We start from the raw sequence: 19,024 nt of genomic DNA, 5'->3' as shown, positions 1-19,024 counted from the left end.
GGTCTTCTTCCTTGGGACAAATGGTGCAGGATAGCTTCGGCTGTAGCCATACGTTGCGGATCATCGTAGAGCTGGGTCATGCTCTCAAAGAAGGCCTCGATAGTGTTCAGGGCAGGACTGCTCTGTTCCATTAGGCTGTGGGCCCAAGCCTGGGGTTCTTCGGATAGCAGAGAAATCACAAACCCTACCTTGACGATTTCTGAGGAGAAGGTTCTTGGCTGTAGAGCGAAGTAGAGGGAACATGCGTTTTTAAAAGCCCTAAACTTCTTGCGGTCTCCCGAGAACCGTTCAGGTGTAGGGACCCGGGGTTCAGGAAGGGCCATGACCACCGTGGGGTTGGCCGGAGCTTGGGGAAGTGAACCCCCACTGCTGGGTGCAGGAGCTGCGGCTGCGGAAGGTAGTAACCCGGTGATCTGCTGCAGACGGTTATCAATTTGCGTATAACCTTCTTGTAACTTCTGTACAGAGTCAGCGAGGGTAGATACCTGCTGGCACAGGATCTCCAGAGGAGAGCGCGCTCTGTCGGCCTCGGACATCTGGCTGGTTTGTACTGTCAGAGACAAATACTCACCGAGGCCGAGATGCCGAGAGCGGCTCGCCCTTACGACCACGCGCACCCAGACCCCCGAAATGGGTACAGAGGGCTGGAGGCACGCGGAGGCACGGGCTTCCGGTAGGGTGGTTGGTACCAAAGGCTGGAAGCGGGTGTCTTGGGATCCGCAGGATACAGGGCTGAGAACACAAGCAGAGGTTAGAGAACAACAGGTGGTAATCAGGGTATCACAAGATCCAGCAGAGTGGTAGTTAAGCAGGCCAGGGTCCGGTACACAGATTTGGCAGGTATAATCAAGACGGTCCAGCAGAGTAGTGGTTAAACAGGCCAGGGATTTGGTACACAGGTCAGGCAGGTTATTGACAGGATAGTCCAGCAGAGTAGTAGTTAAACAGGCCAGAGGTTTGGTACACAGGTCAGGCAGGTTATTAACAGGATAGTCCAGCAGAGTAGTAGTTAAACAAGCCAGGGGGTTTGGTACACAGATCAGGCAATCAGTACAGGGCAATCCGGGAGAGTAGTAGTTAAACAGGCTAGCAGAGGTTCGGTACACAGATCAGGCAATCAGTACAGGGCAATCCGGGAGAGTAGTAGTTAAACAGGCTAGCAGAGGTTCGGTACACAGATCAGGCAATATCACAGGGAACACAGGCTCAGGGAACAGGGAGAGCTGACGACAAACCAGCAACCCGACTGGGTGCTGGAGTCGTCAGATAAAGCCTCCCTGCCCGGCGAGCGCGTCAGTGTGACGCGCTACCGGGCACCCGCACGGGCTACGGCGCACACACGGGGACCGCCGTGCACCCGCGTGCGCCGCACCATCAGGCCGCGGACGGGTGTGCGGCGAAGCGCTCGTCCCGTGCGCATGCGCACCGGAGCCCGGCGAGCGGAGGCGCTCCCTGGCTCCTGACAGTTAGATACTATAAGAGCATGCCGATCCACCTAGCTTGACAATCGACCTAGTGTGTACCACATGGATGGGGAACTCACTCAGGACCTCCCCTCACCATTTCCAGAACTTACACTGTCTCCTGAAAGAAGGGCCCGGACTTTATGGAGTCAGTGCTAAGGACTGGTTTGATATTTTTGGTTGTTCTAGGCTGCTCCTGTATGGAAGACCTGTGGTGACAGTGTACTTGGACACCACTACCCTAATCACAATCCCACTCTGTTGAAAATTGATGCGCCCCCCACTCTCAACACAGAGGATGATCACGCTGATTTCAGAGCTGATACTCCGTCTCAATGCACTACATTTACGGCTACTAGCTGGAGCAGGACATTCTTCTAAGACATGCTCTAAGTGAGACACCTCCAACAGCAACTAAAGGCCGATATGCTGAGACATATCATTGTCACCCCTTTTACAACACACACCTTTTTTTGACATTACAACGACCCCATGGGCTTACATGGGATGCATCTCAGAAAAAGGATACCTCAGCTCTGAGAGGACAAAAGACACACATTGGCATCTAAACAGGTCTTGTAAGTTACCTGGTGGGAGGGAAGTGTGGAATGAGCTAGGGGAGTGGACACTTTACCCCACAGGAGTAGGATGCAGAACTATTGCAAACTGCAGGGTTACGATCGGAGGTATGCTACATGAGAGTGATGTGATCTGTTATTCCATGGCCACACAGATGGTATATATGTGACGAGGTGGTTGGCAATTTTGTTAAGGATACGGGATGAATCGGGGAGGGTAGGGGTGAGCATATTGAGAGTACCCTACACCCTAGATATCACCTCCTGGGGGGCCATGTTGGCAACGCCGCGGGGGGTTGCAGGTTCTGAGAGGAAGATACTCTCAAGTATTGACGAGCGGGGATAGCCCATCTGGAGACATACTCCTGATGGAAAGGTCAGCCTACGTAAAATGTTATATGTTTATATTATGTTCCTATTTCGGGTTTTTAGAATCCTAAGTGATGTAGATGTGCTATACAGACATGTGGTCTCAAACTTAGTAAGTCCCTTGCCAACATACCTCAGACCACTCACACAAGGCCCATACTCATGCACTAGACAAAGGCTGCTGTGGTTGGGAAGGGTCTGGGAGCTTGCTGAACACACCCCCACTTAGAACCATGCTCGTAACCCAGGAAAAACCGGGGAGCGTAGTTGCATTCGTTTTGCAAATACTTTAGAAACCCAGTTAAACTGGTCAACGACCGCAGGGGAAACATTCCCTCAGCAGACATCTCTTACACCCCTGTAGGACCTCGTGCCTACAGGGCACTACCTTTTTTCTTCACCCCACTTTCTTTTTCTCCCATCTCCTCACCATTGAATTTGATTTCTCCACCTCACTTTTCCCCCATCCCACCTACCCTCCCTTTCTCACCCCCCACACAAACATGGCTGAAATTAACATTGTTACCCTAAATGCGAAGGGGCTTAATGTACCCGAAAAGAGGCGAATGCTACTCAATGACATGAGAAGTCCTCCTGCAAGAGATGCACTTCCGAGAAAACACATTTCCAATCCTTAAAAATAGATTCTTCCGACGGTGTATCATTCTACCAACTCGGAAGCAAAATCTAGGGGAGTATCTGTTTTGATTTCCACGAACCTCCCATGGTCTCTAATTGACATAACTGACCCCGGGGGTAGATTTCTATTTCTTAAAGGTCTGATCGGAGGCGTCAAGGTAACTATTGCGAACCTCTATGTCCCGAACAGCCAACAGGACTTATTTATCAAAAAACATTTGAATACCCTGCGGAAATTTTCCGAGGGACAACTCATTGTAGGAGGAGACCTTAACATCCCTCTGAACCCTGAGGAAGACAATCCCGCGGGACGATCTTCTACCTCTCGAAACACACGTAAGGCTATCCAATTAGCTTTACATGCATCACAGCTTATAGACGTCTGGCGCCTTTTCCATCCTGGAGAATGAGATTATACATTTTTCTCTCGATCATATAATACATACTCGAGGATCGACTATTTTTTAATTCCCCATAATCAATTACAGGCTATTAAAGGCACCTCCCTAGGATCAATCATGTGGTCAGACCACGCCCCAGCCATTCTGAAATACACCTTTACCGACTTTCATAGGAATTCGAGGAAGCTGTGGAGACTCAATGAGAGCCTCCTTCAGGTCCCCGAGGTAGTAGCAGACGTGACGAAAGAAATACCGGAGTATTTCCAAACCAACACTGACGCAGATAGTGAGGCAGATCTAATCTGGGAAGCTCACAAACCAGTTATACGTGGGATACTTAAAAAAAACGGCGCAAGGCTCAAAAAACAAAGGACAGCCCAATTGACCTCACTTCTTGACAAACTCCAAACCCTGGAAACGCACAAACAGACCCCGACAGGAACACTAGGAACAGAGTTAGACACAATACGCACGCAAATCACTGACCTACTTACTTTCAAAGCCAAAGCGGCATTGCAAATCTCCCGCAAGAAGGTCTATGAGTCGGATAACAAATGTGGTAGACTTTTAGCACAATCCCTAAGATCCCTAAGATCCCAGAAGATGGCATCTTACATACCATCTATACGTTCCATGACGGGTCAAAATATAGCCTTACCCCGACAAATGTCGCAGGATTTCAAATCTTTTTATGAGAAGCTTTATAACTTGACTAAGACACCCCCATCTATAGATAGTATAACAGACTACATAACCTCATCCTGTATGCCCACACTACCAAATGAGACACGTGAATTATTAGAAGACCCCATCATGCTCTCAGAATTACAATTAGCAATCAAAAATACCAAACTAGGAAAAGCCCCCGGACCAGACGGACTCACACTCCAATACTATAAGACACTGCTCCCATCATTAGGTGATCATCTGGTTAGGCTGCTAAACGACCTTACCAAAGGAAAGTCACTTCACACTACCACATTACAGGCCCACATATCTGTCATTCCTAAGGAAGGTAAGGACCCGTCATACTGCGGTAGTTACCGTCCTATATCCCTACTTAACGCCGATCTAAAACTATTCACCAAAATTATAGCTACCAGACTTCAAACCCATCTACCCCACCTGATCCATTTAGACCAAGTAGGCTTTATCCCAACGAGAGAAGCAAGAGACAACATCATTAAAGTCCTGAACTTGCTTCACATGGCCAATCACACTAAAACGCCTAGTGTCTTTATAGGCACTGACGCAGAAAAGGCATTTGACCGGGTCAGTTGGGCCTTTATGTTCGCTACGCTACGACATATTGGCCTGGGCGATAACATGATGAAATGGATATCAGCGACATACGAGACACCGTCAGCCAGGGTAAGGGCAAACGGAGTGATCTCAGACTCCTTCCTGATCACTAATGGGACACGACAGGGATTCCCGTTGTCCCCCCTACTCTTTGCCCTTTCCCTGGAACCATTTCTATGTCATGTACAATTGAACCCCGACATAATGCGTGTGAAGATAGACCAAACCCAACACAAAGTGTCAGATTACGCAGATGACCTCATGTTTTTGCTCACTAACCCCTCGATCTCCCTTCCAAATCTGCTACGGGAATTCGCTACATACGGGGCACTCTCCAATTTGAAAATCAATTTTGCTAAATCAGAAGTGATGGGTGTAGGGATACCGCAAACTCAACTTGGACACCTTCAGTCTAGCTTCAAACTGAAATGGACAACAACTGCCTTAAAGTACTTAGGTACACTCATCCCCCAGACGTTTGTGCATCTATACGATCTCAACTTCCCGCCTTTATTGAAATCAATTAAAGCCCTGCTAACATCAACATGACAACAAGATACAGGTATAACTTGTAGCAACTAGGAATTTAGAAAATAAAAGGAAAGTTGAAAATGTGAATGAAAAGTACCCAGGAGAAAGTAAATGTTCAGGTGGTGTCTTAGGGCCAGATGAATCATGTCCCTGGGGTATCAAACCGTCCTTATGGTGGTTTACAGGTAGTAGTAGGAGGCGGGTCCGATATACATTGCAGGCATTGAGGGCATTGGTTTTTTGGGAGGTATGGTATGGGTGGTCAGTCGGGGAGTACATTATATATCAACAGCATGGATATTGTCAAAGGAGGTTACGGAGGTGTCAGTGTATCGTCGGCAGGTGGCGGTAAAGGGTATAATTCAATTAAGGCACTACAGGTCAAAAAAGTTGTCTTGTCTGGGGAGGTGATGCATGTAGAGGTTTGGTCATGATGGAGTGCGTCATGGTATGGGGTGGAATAATTAGGAAGAGATAGCCGGTGCACAGAGGAGAGGGAGAAATAAAGACAAAATGCATCAACTTCATACAGTCTCACCTCAGCGAAATAGCCATATAGTGTAATATTGCTAAAACAATTTTTATTTAAACTTTCAAAGTATTCCCCCTTTAGCTAACATGCGTACCAGATATGTAATAAAACGAGCATTTGTTAAAAGTGCACTGTGCCTGCTTATCCCGTCTCCCGGGAGGTCCTCTGGAGCGTTTACTGGATAATGAAACCAGACTACTTCCTTGTTCCTCTCGGGTGCGTGGAACGCACACGTCACTTCCGGTGAATTACATCCCGTAGAGAAAGGAAGCGTTTAATATAAAGGCTTATGTATGCTGATCTTTTGGTGAGTGCAATTTCATTGGGGTGATGTCCCCTGCACGTGGTGATTATCCTTGGTGAAAGAGGCTCTCCACTACAGTAGACTACAGCTACTTGAACTTTCCTGGATCCCCTTAATTATTAATGTTTTTGAATGTGTTTGTACCACCTCGGCACATAGCGCTGCTGCAATAAGTGATTAGAGACATTTTTAGGGCATCGGGTGTTATTTTGATTATGCTCTTTATGATTTTATTGCCTACATACATTTGTTGATTCTACTTAAGCAGCTGCTCTGTCTACATCACATCTCTCAGTAAAACCTGGCGCAGAGTAGTGGGGGATAGAGGCGGCCACATTTTCCACTTTTTCCAATTTTAGGTTGGTTTCATCCGAGGCAGAAAAGCGAGGGACAATACACTCAAAGCTATCAACATCCATCACTGGCTTACAACAAATCACCAACAAGGGTTTCTCCTTTCCCTTGATGCAGAGAAGGCATTCGATAGAGTGGCCTGGGACTACATGACTGAAGCTTTATAAATCTTGGGCCTCCCCCCGCGTATGCTGCAATACATACTTGCACTCTATGCCAATCCCACTGCAAAAGTCCAGGTAAACGGCCACCTATCGAATGCCTTTACAATTTCCAATGGAACCCGCCAAGGTTGCCCACTTTCCCCTCTAATTTTTGTCCTCACCCTTGAACCACTTCTGAGACGCCTCAGGGCAAATCAAGGGGATAGAAATCAACTGTCACACATACAAAATAGCAGCGTTCGCTGACGACATCCTCCTTTTCCTTAAAGAACCTCTCACAACACTCCCGAACTTACTTAAAGACTTTGACACTTTTAAATACCTAACCAACCTACAAATCAACATCTAGAAATCAGATGCCCTCAGCGTCACACTACCTCCCGACATATGCCAAGCTAATTTCCCATTTATGTGGAACAGCCACTCAATCACATATCTAGGCATTCAACTGCCTTCTTCCCTATCTGATCTGTATTCAGTTAACCATCTTCCATTATTACAAAACATTATTAAGGATCTAAAAAATGGTCCACAGGGCTTTTTTCCTGGTTTGGCAGAGCTGCCATAATTAAAATGAACGTCCTGCCCAGATTACTATATATGCTACAAACAGTTCCAATCCAACTCCCACCTGCTTTCTTCTCAACGTACCGACGAGCGTGCACAGACTTTATCTGGGGCAAACTTCGCCCTAGAATAAGCTACACCAGACTTACCATCCCCAAACTCAAAGGAGGCATTGGCCTCCTGGACCTATGCAAATACCAACAGGCTTGCCATCTAACTAGGATTGTAGACTGGAACGTACACTACAAAACTAAAGCATGGGTTCACCTGGAACACTCTCTATCACCTATTCCACTCTCCTTACTCCCTTGTATTGCGCCAAACCGAACCCCTCTTACATGTAAACAACACCCGTACCTTTACCCAACACTGACCTCCTTTCGTACCGCTTGCGCTACTTATAAAATCTCATCCATTCTAGGCCCGATGACTCCACTTAGGCATAATCGCACCAGGGACGTCTTCCTCCTTTTTAACAGATGTTTGGCCTCCAACAACCGTTCGTGCGGAACACTTCTTTACAGAGAATCAGTTAATATCCCATACAAACTTAGCCGTTAAAATAAACACTGGCACATTCCCCTTCTGGACATACATCCAAATTAGAAATTTTTTTGATACACCCAAACCAAAACCTGAATGGTCGAGACAACTCACCCCCTTTGAAACCCTTTGCCTGAGCTTGGAACCACTAAAACACCTGATCTCTAACACCTACATGCTCCTATTTTCGGATCAACACCCTAAACTTAACTGGGCTAGTCACAAATGGGAACGAGAACTCTCCCTTGACCTAACCGACCAAGAATGGGAAAACCTTTACACTTGCATACACAAAGGCATGGTAAATGTACACACACAAGAGAACACTTTTAAAATATTCTCGAGATGGTACAGAACCCCCCTGAGGTTACACCACATTTACCCCTCCCTCTCTCCACTCTGCTGAAGATGTGGGACTGACATTGGCTCACTTTTACACATCTGGTGGTCTTGTCCTTAAATACAACCTTTTTGGAAAGAGATTCACCGACTCACCAGTCAAATAACCACCTACCATCTAGACTACTCGGCTGCGCAATTCCTGCTACACCACTCCAACATATCGACGAAGGCTTACATGCGATCCTTGGCCATGCATATGGTCAACGCAGCAAAGATGTGCATCCCAGCAAAATGGCGCTTCCCAGAACCACCGTCCACATCTGACTGGTTCAAACGCATACAAAAAATGCAGAAATGGAGGAATTGATACATCAAGCCCATGATACCCTCCAAATTTGGAGTTTCATGGTCTTGCTGGATACACTTTACCACGACAGACGAATATAAGTGATCACAGAGAACAGTGGCAGAGACACGAATTACCAGAGGAACCCACTCCCTACTTAACCTCCTCCGAACCATTCCACTTCGCTTCTTCCCCCACCTGAAATGCCCATCATTCACAATTCCCATATACAACTACATGCAACATTTCCCCTAGGCCTTGGGGCAATCACGACCTTACCTCCCTTCCCTCCCCTTAGCCTCTCCACACTTACTTCCAACTCGGCATTCCTATATCCCGAGATCTCACACCCAATATATGATATTAACTCCATCATCTTACGACTTATACCTGCCACCTATGACAGACAGCAGATAGAACCTCCAACGTCCTGTTTTCCTATGATCGAATCATCTTATGACATGCATGCCGAGATTTCTTTTGTTCTTCTACTAGATTTGTACATACATCTGAGCATGCTTGCTGTTTCACCTTTATACCTAACATAGCGGCTGCGTCCGCACATTTGCATTATATTGTTTTGTTACATTCTGCAAACTTCTCAATAAAAACTTTTGGAAAAAAAAAAACATAGGGAGGGGGCTTTGGGGTAGCGGCCCCCCCAAATAACCTTGTCCCCATGTTGATGGGGACAAGGGCCTCATTCCCACAACCCTTGCCCGGTGGTTGTGGGGGTCTGCGGGCGGGGAGCTTATCGGAATCTGGAAGGCCCCTTTTACAAGGGGACCCCCAGACCCCGACCTCCCCCCTCCCAAAAAAACTGCCATTTTTAAAACTTTTTTTTGCATTGATACATGTCCCGCAGGGCAGCACCTGGGTCCCCAAACACTTTTTATGACAATAACTTGCATATTAACCCTTAAAATTAGCACTTTTGATTATTCATGTTCGCGTCCCATAGACTTTAACGGTGTTCGCGTGTTTGAACAAATTTTTTGCCTGTTCGCATGTTCTGCTGCGAACCGAACTGGGGGGAGTTTGGCTCATCCCTAGTCTACAATAGCATATTCACTTGAATGAGCTTTTCTACGCTTAACAAACACCTCAAAGAAGCTTCAGAACCTTTTTGGTCACAGAGTGTCTGGCTTATTTTAGTGCACGTTTTGGCGCGTTTGTAAGGTTTCATGTACACAGGATGTTTGAAAACCTCTTCTGAACGCTGGAACTTGACAGCTAATAACCAACGGTTAAGGAAGGCCATTATGCCACTTTTACATGCCGCGTTTATGCGCGTTTATGAGTACTTGTGTTTAGAAGCGTTTTTTTACAGGTAAAATCAACAGACCCTCCCGAATGCCCACAATGTAGGAAAAAACAAGTATTATTAACAATTTCAGCCATTCTGTGAGATCTCTCTCTCTCTTTCCCCATTGAAAATGCCTATAAATGCTTATAAACGCGGGTTGCATGCTGTTACAATCATTTGGCATTTCAAATGCCAGTAAGCTATCATCCTAATTGTGCTTTATCTGCTTTAAAAAAATGCTTCTAACTTCAACTGCTGCTAAACTACTATAAACGACTGAGTGTACATGTACCCATAAGATAACATTGAGGGGGTTCAGGGGCTGTTGAAAAAAATGTCAAACTGATCCTAAATGTCCATTTACCAGCTGCAGTGTACATGAGGGCTAACACTTTTGTAAAACGCCAGGCAAAATAGACATTTTTGTGTGCTTTGTCACACGTTTAGGAAACATGCAGGTGTGAATGCAGCCTAAAATAATTGTAGAGGTGAGAGATAATTGTTAGCTTTCTTTGGGGGTTGGAAGGAAGAATTATAGCATATCCACTTAGATCTGAGATATTTAAATATGCACACATCTAAACTTTCTATAATGTAATCATGGTAATATTACATTTTTGAACCCTTTTTAGGAGCAAGCCACCTTACATAGATTCCAATATGTAAGTAAATTAAAAACATTCTAATGTTCATATTCTGGTACTTAAATAAAATCCACATTTACATTATAAAAGTCTATGCCCAGGTCCACCAAAATAATGAAAACTGTATGTCAGTTTGCATAGTAAATGATAGACATATTGCTTATATAAAATTCCAGGATATAAATTAAATATACAGTTGAAGTACATACTGTATATGTGAACTGTTTTACCTGCCAAATGGTTTATAATTTAATTATATTATGTCATAGTCCAGTGGGGAATTAGGCAACAGGTTGTACAAAAAGTTTCATGCTGAAATAGGTAACAGTGTCATCTAAGTGGTCGTGCATTGTAAAAACTGTGTATAACTCACTCAACTGTTTTCCCGAATTACAAATTCTGTGTGTTAATATATACTGTACAGTAGTTTGCAAATGTATTCACCCAGATTAATGTAATTCACATTGCATACCTGGTCAGGTACATCCTGGACTAAAAATTGATGTAATGGAAATGTTATGACACAACATATGGTCTATACACAATATTCAACAGAGTTGACGTTTTTAAAATCATGTACACCAAATCTAAATAAACTGAAAATTAGCCAGTGGCTGCAGCTGCTACGGATCGTCCCTCCATTCACTTCACACAGTGACCGCAAGTTTTTTACTTTATTGCCTTAGAACGGTGAGATGGTGGTTCACATCAAGAGGGTGAAATCACAAGCTTCCTGTCTTCTTATCTTATCTGTGCCTCCGTTGGACTAATTATCCTATACACTACTGCAACGGCCCCAAGAGTGTGGTCAGCTGCTTGGCTCTTAGCCTTCATATTGTCATCCTCTGACATTTCTATTTTTGGAAGAACTACACTTTTGTCTACACTTTTTTTATGGGATCCCATGATTGCTTATTGGCATGCTGAAGATTTGTGCTTTTTTGATCTACGATCTGTGATTTTTCACGTAGATCAATTCCAACATTTAGTGCACAGTTGTACATATCAGTGGCTATTTATCATATGGTTAGCCCTGGGGCTGCCTGGGAGTTGTAGGCACCAGTGCTGAATCTCAAATCCTTATCTATTCCCATTGTAGCTTTGCACTGACGCTTGGAACTTACCCAGTTTCCATAGTCCAGACAAGTGTTTCTGTAATTTTCGTTTTTTGTTTTTTTGTTTTTAATTGGTTTGGTGTAGGGATGTTTTTGATACAACAAACTAAAATTAGGAACATAGATGCTCAGATTACTATTTTAAGAGATCAGGTAGAAACCCAAAAGGAAAAAAACTGAATTTATTAGACTTTCAGGAGAGCTGAAGTCTAATATTGAAAAATGGGAGAAAGAGGTCAAGGACAAAAAGAAAAAGAAATATATGAGAGACACAGGGTATTATAAGGAAGGTAGGATATTTAAATGGAAACAAAAGTGGAGGATCAAGAAATACATTCCCGAGAATCTATACCCACTAAAAAGGAATATATATATATATATATATATATATATATATATATATATATATATATAAGAAAGTACCACGAGGAGATGCACAAAGGGTTCAACAGACTGCGCAGAAACCTGCACCTATGTATCAAACCCTGAATGCTCAGCCCCAGACGGTACATCCCTATCTTGCCCCCTTTGGACCCAATCAGGGACAGGGGGGCCAAGGTTGAACTGATAACAACTATAGAGGACTATAGAGGAAAATATATATAATAATGTTTTTAACAGAGGGGGATATAATAGAGGAGGCTTCTATGGAAGATGGCCCTTTAGACCTGGCCCTTAGAGGAACCCACAACTTCCTATTACCCAGTACAACAAGAATATAGACCCCCACTCAGGTTTGGTAGACCCCAGCAGGGCTACAGTAGACCCTATAGGGAATATGATGGCCCTTATACAGGGGATAACCATGGGTGGCAAAATAGATATGCCCCTTTAGAAGATTAGAAGAAAACTAAAGGGGTGATTTTTTAGATCAGGAGAAGTCTCCCAGAAGGTGGTAACAGAAGGGGGTATACAATGAAAACACATTTGGAGCAGAAGGAAGAGGCAGAGGGGGAGGAGAGCAGGAAGGAAGCTCCAAAAGAAAACACCAATAGAGGAGGGTATTTACAATCTAAGTGGGGCACCCCTTAATAGTAATGAGATTAAGGTTTTTGATAAGGGATTCAATTTTGCCCCCATGAAGAATCTTAATAAATTTGAGACCTGCAGTGGGGACGGAAAGTATTCAGACCCCCTTACATTTTTGTTATATTGCAGCCATTTGCTAAAATCATTTAAGTTCATTTTTTTTCCTCATTAATGTACACACAGCACCCCATATTGACAGAAAAACACAGAATTGTTGACATTTTTGCAGATCACATGGTCCTAAGTATTCAGACCCTTTGCTGTGACACTCATATATTTAACTCTAATACCAAAATGAGATGGAGAGATTATTGGGGGACACTCATACATACTTATTGCTTGCATTGAATCCAGCCAGACAATATAAGGATGATCTTTCAAAATGAATAAAGGCAGGAATTAAGAAAAAGATTCTAAGAAAGAGGCTGAATATTTGAACCCCATCTCATGCCGTACCCCAGTAATATTTTTACTCCCGAAAATACACAAGGATAGTAAGAACCCACCTAGATGGCCCATAGTTAATGGGGTGGATTCCCTAACATCAAGATTGGGTCAATACCTGGATATCTTTCTACAGCCCTTGGTAATGTCGACTCCTGCATTTCTGAAGGATACTAAACACCTATTACAAATTCTTGTAAGTGTTAAAATAGAAGATTCTCCATGTTTTATGGTAACAGCAGATGTGGGATCCCTGTATACCATAATAGAACATACAGATGCTAAAGAATTGGTGAAATGGGCATTAAGTAATTCTCCCTTAGAAAGAAAACATAGAAGATATCTATTGGAGTGTTTAGAGTTTGGACTGCTCCACAATTATTTATGGTACGATAGGGACTATTATTTACAGAGGATGGGGGTTGCTATGGGAGCCCGCTTTACTCCCAGTGTGGCTAAGTTGTTCTTGGCACACTGGGAGTCTCAGGTAGTCTTCTTGAATAAACCCAAAGAATTGGTCTGCTATAACAGGCTTATAGATGACCTGTTCATGATTTGGAGGGGTGATGAAATTAGTCTCCTTGCTTTTATGAACAGGTTGAATCAGAATAATAAAAATATAGTATTGTCCTGGAATTACAACAAATAGAGTATGGTGTTTCTGGATATTGAGATGTATATACAAGAAGAAGAGATATACACCAGAAACTGTAAACCTACAACTAGACATGATTATATAGCAATCAACAGTTGTCACCATAAACCATGGTTATTGAATATACCAAGGGGACAATTTGTGCGATTAAGGAGAAAATGCACCAGAAAAGAGGAATTTATGGAGCAGGCAACTCTGTTTGGAGATACGTTTCGACAAAAAGGTTATGAAAACACATTCATCAAGAAGCAATAAGAAATAGTTACAAATTTGGACAGGAAGAATTTACTGGCAATTAAAGAAAAAGCAGGAGATAAAGGCAAAATAGGAGATGATTTTAGGATAGTATTAGGATATAATGTCCAAAATAATCAAATAAAAAATATAATTAAAAAACATTGATAGATATTACTGAGGGATAAGGATTTTGTAAAGAGGGATAAGGTTTTGGATAACCTTAGGAGCCCTTCCCCCATGCCCCACATTTGTTTAAAAAAAGGCACCCAGTTTAAGACATATATTGGCCCCAGGTCTACTTGACCCACCCATGTAAAAGGGACGGAAACACTTACACCATTTTTAATGGGCTTTTATTTATGTGGCAGATGACTAGCATGTAAAACCACAAAAGGGAGCAATGTAAAGAAACGGAAGGAATTTATGGCTACAGCCACAGGCAAAGTCCATAAGATCAGGGATTTCATTACATGCTCATAAGAGGGAGTTGTTTATGTGTTGGAGTGCCCATGCAAGTTCCAGTATGTGGGTTGCACCTCGAGACCACTGCTGGTAAGAGTATGCAAATTTCAAAAGAGCCAACTTCCCTAAACTACAAACCTTTATAGAAGGCATAAATTGGGATAAAATCTTAGGAACAAAGAACATGGAGGAGATATAGGTTTGCTTTAAAAGCATATTAAATAAGGGCTTTAGCCAATGCTTCCCATTGGGTAATACATTTAAAAGAGCAAGCAAAAGTCCTGGATGGCTTAACTCCAATGTAAAAATGCATATAAAAGTAAAGGAGAAGGCCTTAAAAAAATACAAGGTTGAGGGATCATCATCAACATTCAGACTTTATAAGGAATGCAACAAGAAATGTAAGGGTGCAATTAGGGCAGCTAAGATAGAACACAAAAGACACATAGCGAAAGCAAAAAAAAATCCCAAGGAATTCTTTAAGTACGTAAACAGTAAAAAAGGGAGGACAGACCATATTGGCCCCATAAAGAATGAGGAAGGTCATCTGGTTACAAAGGATAGGGAGATGGCAAAAATATTGAATTTATTCTTCTCCTCAGTCTTCAGGAGGCAATCGGGGGCTTCAGTAACCAAAACTGCAGTGTTTATCCTCATGACACATCACAGGAAGCACCTCTATGGTTAACAGAGGACAGGATTAAAATGAGACTTGGGAAAACTTAACATTAATAAATCACTGGAACCTGATGGCTTGCACCCGAGGGCATTTAGGGAACTCAATCAATTAATTGCCAGACCATTGTTCCTAATTTTTACTGACAGTCTACTGACTGGAATGGTATCAGCTGATTGGAGAAAAGCCAATGTAGCACCAATATTTAAAAAGGGCCCAGAAATACATCCCTGGGAATAACAGACCAGTTGGCCTAACATCAATAGTTAGCTAAGCTAAGCAGGGCAATAACTTCTCCGCAGGATGTGGAAACCTTGCAAAAAGATTTGAACAAATGAATGGAGTTGCCAACTACATGGCAAATGAGGTTTAACTACTTCAGCCCCAGAAGGATTTACCCCCTTCCTGACCAGAACACTTTTTGGGATACGGCACTGCGTTGCTTTAACTGACACTTGCGCAGTCGTGCGATGTTGCACCCAAACAAAATTGATGTCCTTTTTTTCCTCACAAATAGAGCTTTCTTTTGGTGGGATTTGATCACCTCTGCGGTTTTAATTATTTGCACTATAAACAAAATAAGAGTGTCAATTTTGAAAAAAAAGCTATATTTTTTACTTTTTGCTATAATAAATATCCCCAAAAAATATATAAAAAACAAATTTCTTTCTCAGTTTAGGCCGATATGTATTCTTCTACATATCTTTGGTAAAAAAAATCACAATAAGCGTATATTGATTGGCTTGCACAAAAGTTATAGCATCTACAAAATAGGGAATAGATTTATGGCATTTTTATTATTAATTATTTTTTATTAGTTATGGTGGTGATCTGCAATTTTTATTATGACTGCGACATTATGGCGGACACATCGAACACTTTTCACACTATTTTGGGACCATTGTCATTTATGCTATAAAAATGCACTGATTACTGTGTAAATGACACTGGCAGGGAAGGGGTTAAACACTAGGGGGATCAAGGGGTTAAGTGTGTCCTAGGCAGTGATTCTAACTGTGGGGGGGATTGTCTCACTAGAAAATGACAGAGATCACTGCTCCTGATGACAGGGAGCAGTAGATCTGTCATGTTGCTAGGCAGAACAGGGAAATGCCTTGTTTACATAGGCATCTCCCCATTCTGCCACTCCGTGACATGATTGCGGGCCCCCCGGCAGACTCCGAGTCCATGGGACCTGTGGACACAGTCATGGAGTATGCAGTGAGCATGCACCCACAATACCGTGATTTAAAGAGGACGTACATGTATGCTCATTTGCCCAGCCATGCCATTGTGCCAACGTACATCGTCGTGCACTGGTTGGCAAGGGGTTAATTTAGAAAATGTAAAATAATGCATTTGGGTGGCAAAAATATGAATGCAATCTATACAAGGGGGGGGAACCTCTGGGGGAATCAAAGATGGAAAAGGACCTGGGGGTCCTAGTAGATGATAGGCTCAGCAATGACATGCAATGCCAAGCTGCTGCTAACAAAGCAAACAGAATATTGGTATGCATTAAAAAGGGGATCAACTCCAGAGATAAAATGATAATTCTCCCACTCTACAAAACTCTGGAGTATGCTGTCCAGTTCTGGGCACCAGTCCTCAGGAAGGATGTACTGGAAATGGAGCCAGTACAAAGTAGGGCAACAAAGCTAATAAAGGGTCTGGAGGATGTTAGTTATGAGGAAAGGTTGCGAGCACTGAACTTATTCTCTCTGGAGAAGAGACGCTTGAGAGAGGATATGATTTCAATTTACAAATACCGTTTTGGTGACCCCACAATAGGGATAAAACTTTTTTGCGGAAGGGAGGTTAACAAGACACGTGGCCACTCATTAAAATTAGAAGAAAAGAGGTGTAACCTTAAACTACAAAGAGGGTTCTTTACTGTAAGAGTGGCAAGGATGTGGAATTCCCTTCCCTTGTAATTTTATTTGCATGATTCTATTGATATTAGAGTCACTACGATATTGGCGCTGCACTATGTATATGTATATTTACCAAGTCAACCCCCTCCCATAGAGCTGATTTTTCTGTTTTTGGCCATAGCCAAAGTCGCCTGTCCTGGAGGCAACTTTAAGTCGCATTGTAAGTTGCTCAAAGTCGCGCTGAAGTTGCCTCCAAATCGCCTTGCAAAGTATGTAAGTCACGTTGCCCCTGTGTGAACTGACACTAAAATATAGCCTCATCATACAGACTGTTTCCCCAAGCAGAATTACAAAATTCTTGTAATTGTTTCCCCATTACAAAATAAAGAAAGCTTGCAGAGAAAATCTATTTAAATGTCATTTTCTTTCTTTATATTTGTCAGTTTTGCTGCAGCAGGTTCTATACATGGTACAGATGCCCCACTTTAGAGGCAGACTAAGGGGACCCCTCAGGCACTATATTTAAAGGATTTTTTTATTGTTTCACTTTAAGCATCATTAAAATCACTGCTCCTTTAAAAATGATCTTTTTTAAAAACATGTTTTGCATTAATACATGTCCCCCAGGGCAGTACCTGGGCCTCCACACCCTTTTTATGGCCAATAAGCTTTCAAAATGGACACTTTTGTTTTTTTTTAAGTTCAGGTTCCATAGACTTTAATAGGGTACGGAGTTTGGGTCCGAACTTTTGCGATGTTTGAGAGCTCTGCCGCAAACCGAATCAGGGGGGTGTTTGGCCCAAATCTAATAAAAACATTCACAAAAAACAAAGAGTAGTCTGTTGTGTGGGTGACCAATTAGGGCCACAAATAGAAAGCATTGAAAGTGACTTTCAACAAGCATTCTCTAGGGGTGAATCAGTCCCTGTTATTTAAAGTAAGTAAACTCCCATGCATGAATTTTACCTATAGGTAAGCCTTGTTTAGGAAATGTTTGCTGTAGATGCAGCCAGTGACGTCACTGATGCATGTGCTCTGGAAGGAACGGCCACCCGGGCCATTCCTTCAGAGTCCTGTGCCATATGCGGCAGCTCCTGCACACATGCATGGGACCGATGTCATCACGGCTCCAGCCACTCACAAAGCTGGAACCCACAAATCCGGAAGGAAGCTGACTCTGCAAACCTGGAAGGAAGACCGGGTGAAGATGGGAGCACCTTCAGCGGTGACAGCGTGCCGCTGGAAGGCTTCGTTTTCAGGTAAGTTTACATAATGTGCTAGTATGTGATGCATATTAGCACATTATGACATTTCTTTTCAGGTTTTTAAAAGAAAAAAAAACACCCATTGCTTTAAAACACATTCACCAGTAAGAATAATGCTAACTATTCATTGCATTAAAAATATGCCACTTAGTGTTTGGCAAAGCTGTTAGGAAAAATAAGTTTAATTTGAAAGCTGCTGGCATTAATCACATGCAAAATCCAACAGGCTGGTTTACCTGGGTACAATCAGTCTGCCCATACATGGTTCAAATCTCGGTTGGTCCCTGCTGAACCAGGCAAGATTTGAACCATCTATGGCTGGCTTTAGGCTGTATCCAACCTAAAGTGATACTATATGTATGAATATGTGTAATCCTATAGTCCTAATTGCTTTTTTTAGTTGTTGAGCATATTGCGGTAGTCTGTATCAAAGGAGTTAACAAAGGGGTTATGAATGCTTATCAGCCCAGGCATGCATGAGCAAGATAACCCAGTGGTGTGGACATTGGAGTGATAAATATTTGGGACCAAAATCCTAGAAAAATCATTTTTCACTGATCTTTTTCCCAAAGAGATTGTATGCTGCAGGAATTCCCCTTTAGGGAGATCTTTCATGAAGCATTTTGCTATCTTGACTCTGAAATCTAGTTGACTAAAATACTTGCAGTTGTTCACCACTTAGCAGAGCCTAAAAGAGAAGTTTATACAAGAACCTTTTAGCTGACCTAGTGGCAGTTCAGCTGCTTTATTGTTCTTACAGGCAGTGGGAGGGGACGTCACCCCCCTACCACCGCCCTCCAGTGCTTCTACCGGCTCACCTGTGCAAACGGCGAGCTGGAGAAGGAAATTGTTCATAGTGATTTCTAGGGAACAGATGGCCAT

General features: G+C 43.0%; 1 protein-coding gene across 1 annotated transcript in view; it reads left to right on the top strand.

The window, feature by feature from the left end:
* Positions 1-19,024, top strand: part of CDH18 (cadherin 18) — a 1,382,204-nt gene that overhangs the window by 1,063,136 nt on the left and 300,044 nt on the right. The gene's annotated exons all lie outside the window — the stretch shown is intronic.

Source organism: Aquarana catesbeiana, linkage group LG05, assembly GCF_042186555.1.
Source record: "Aquarana catesbeiana isolate 2022-GZ linkage group LG05, ASM4218655v1, whole genome shotgun sequence".
Classification (NCBI taxonomy): Eukaryota; Metazoa; Chordata; class Amphibia; order Anura; family Ranidae; genus Aquarana; species Aquarana catesbeiana.
This window is presented reverse-complemented; position numbering and strand designations above follow the sequence as displayed.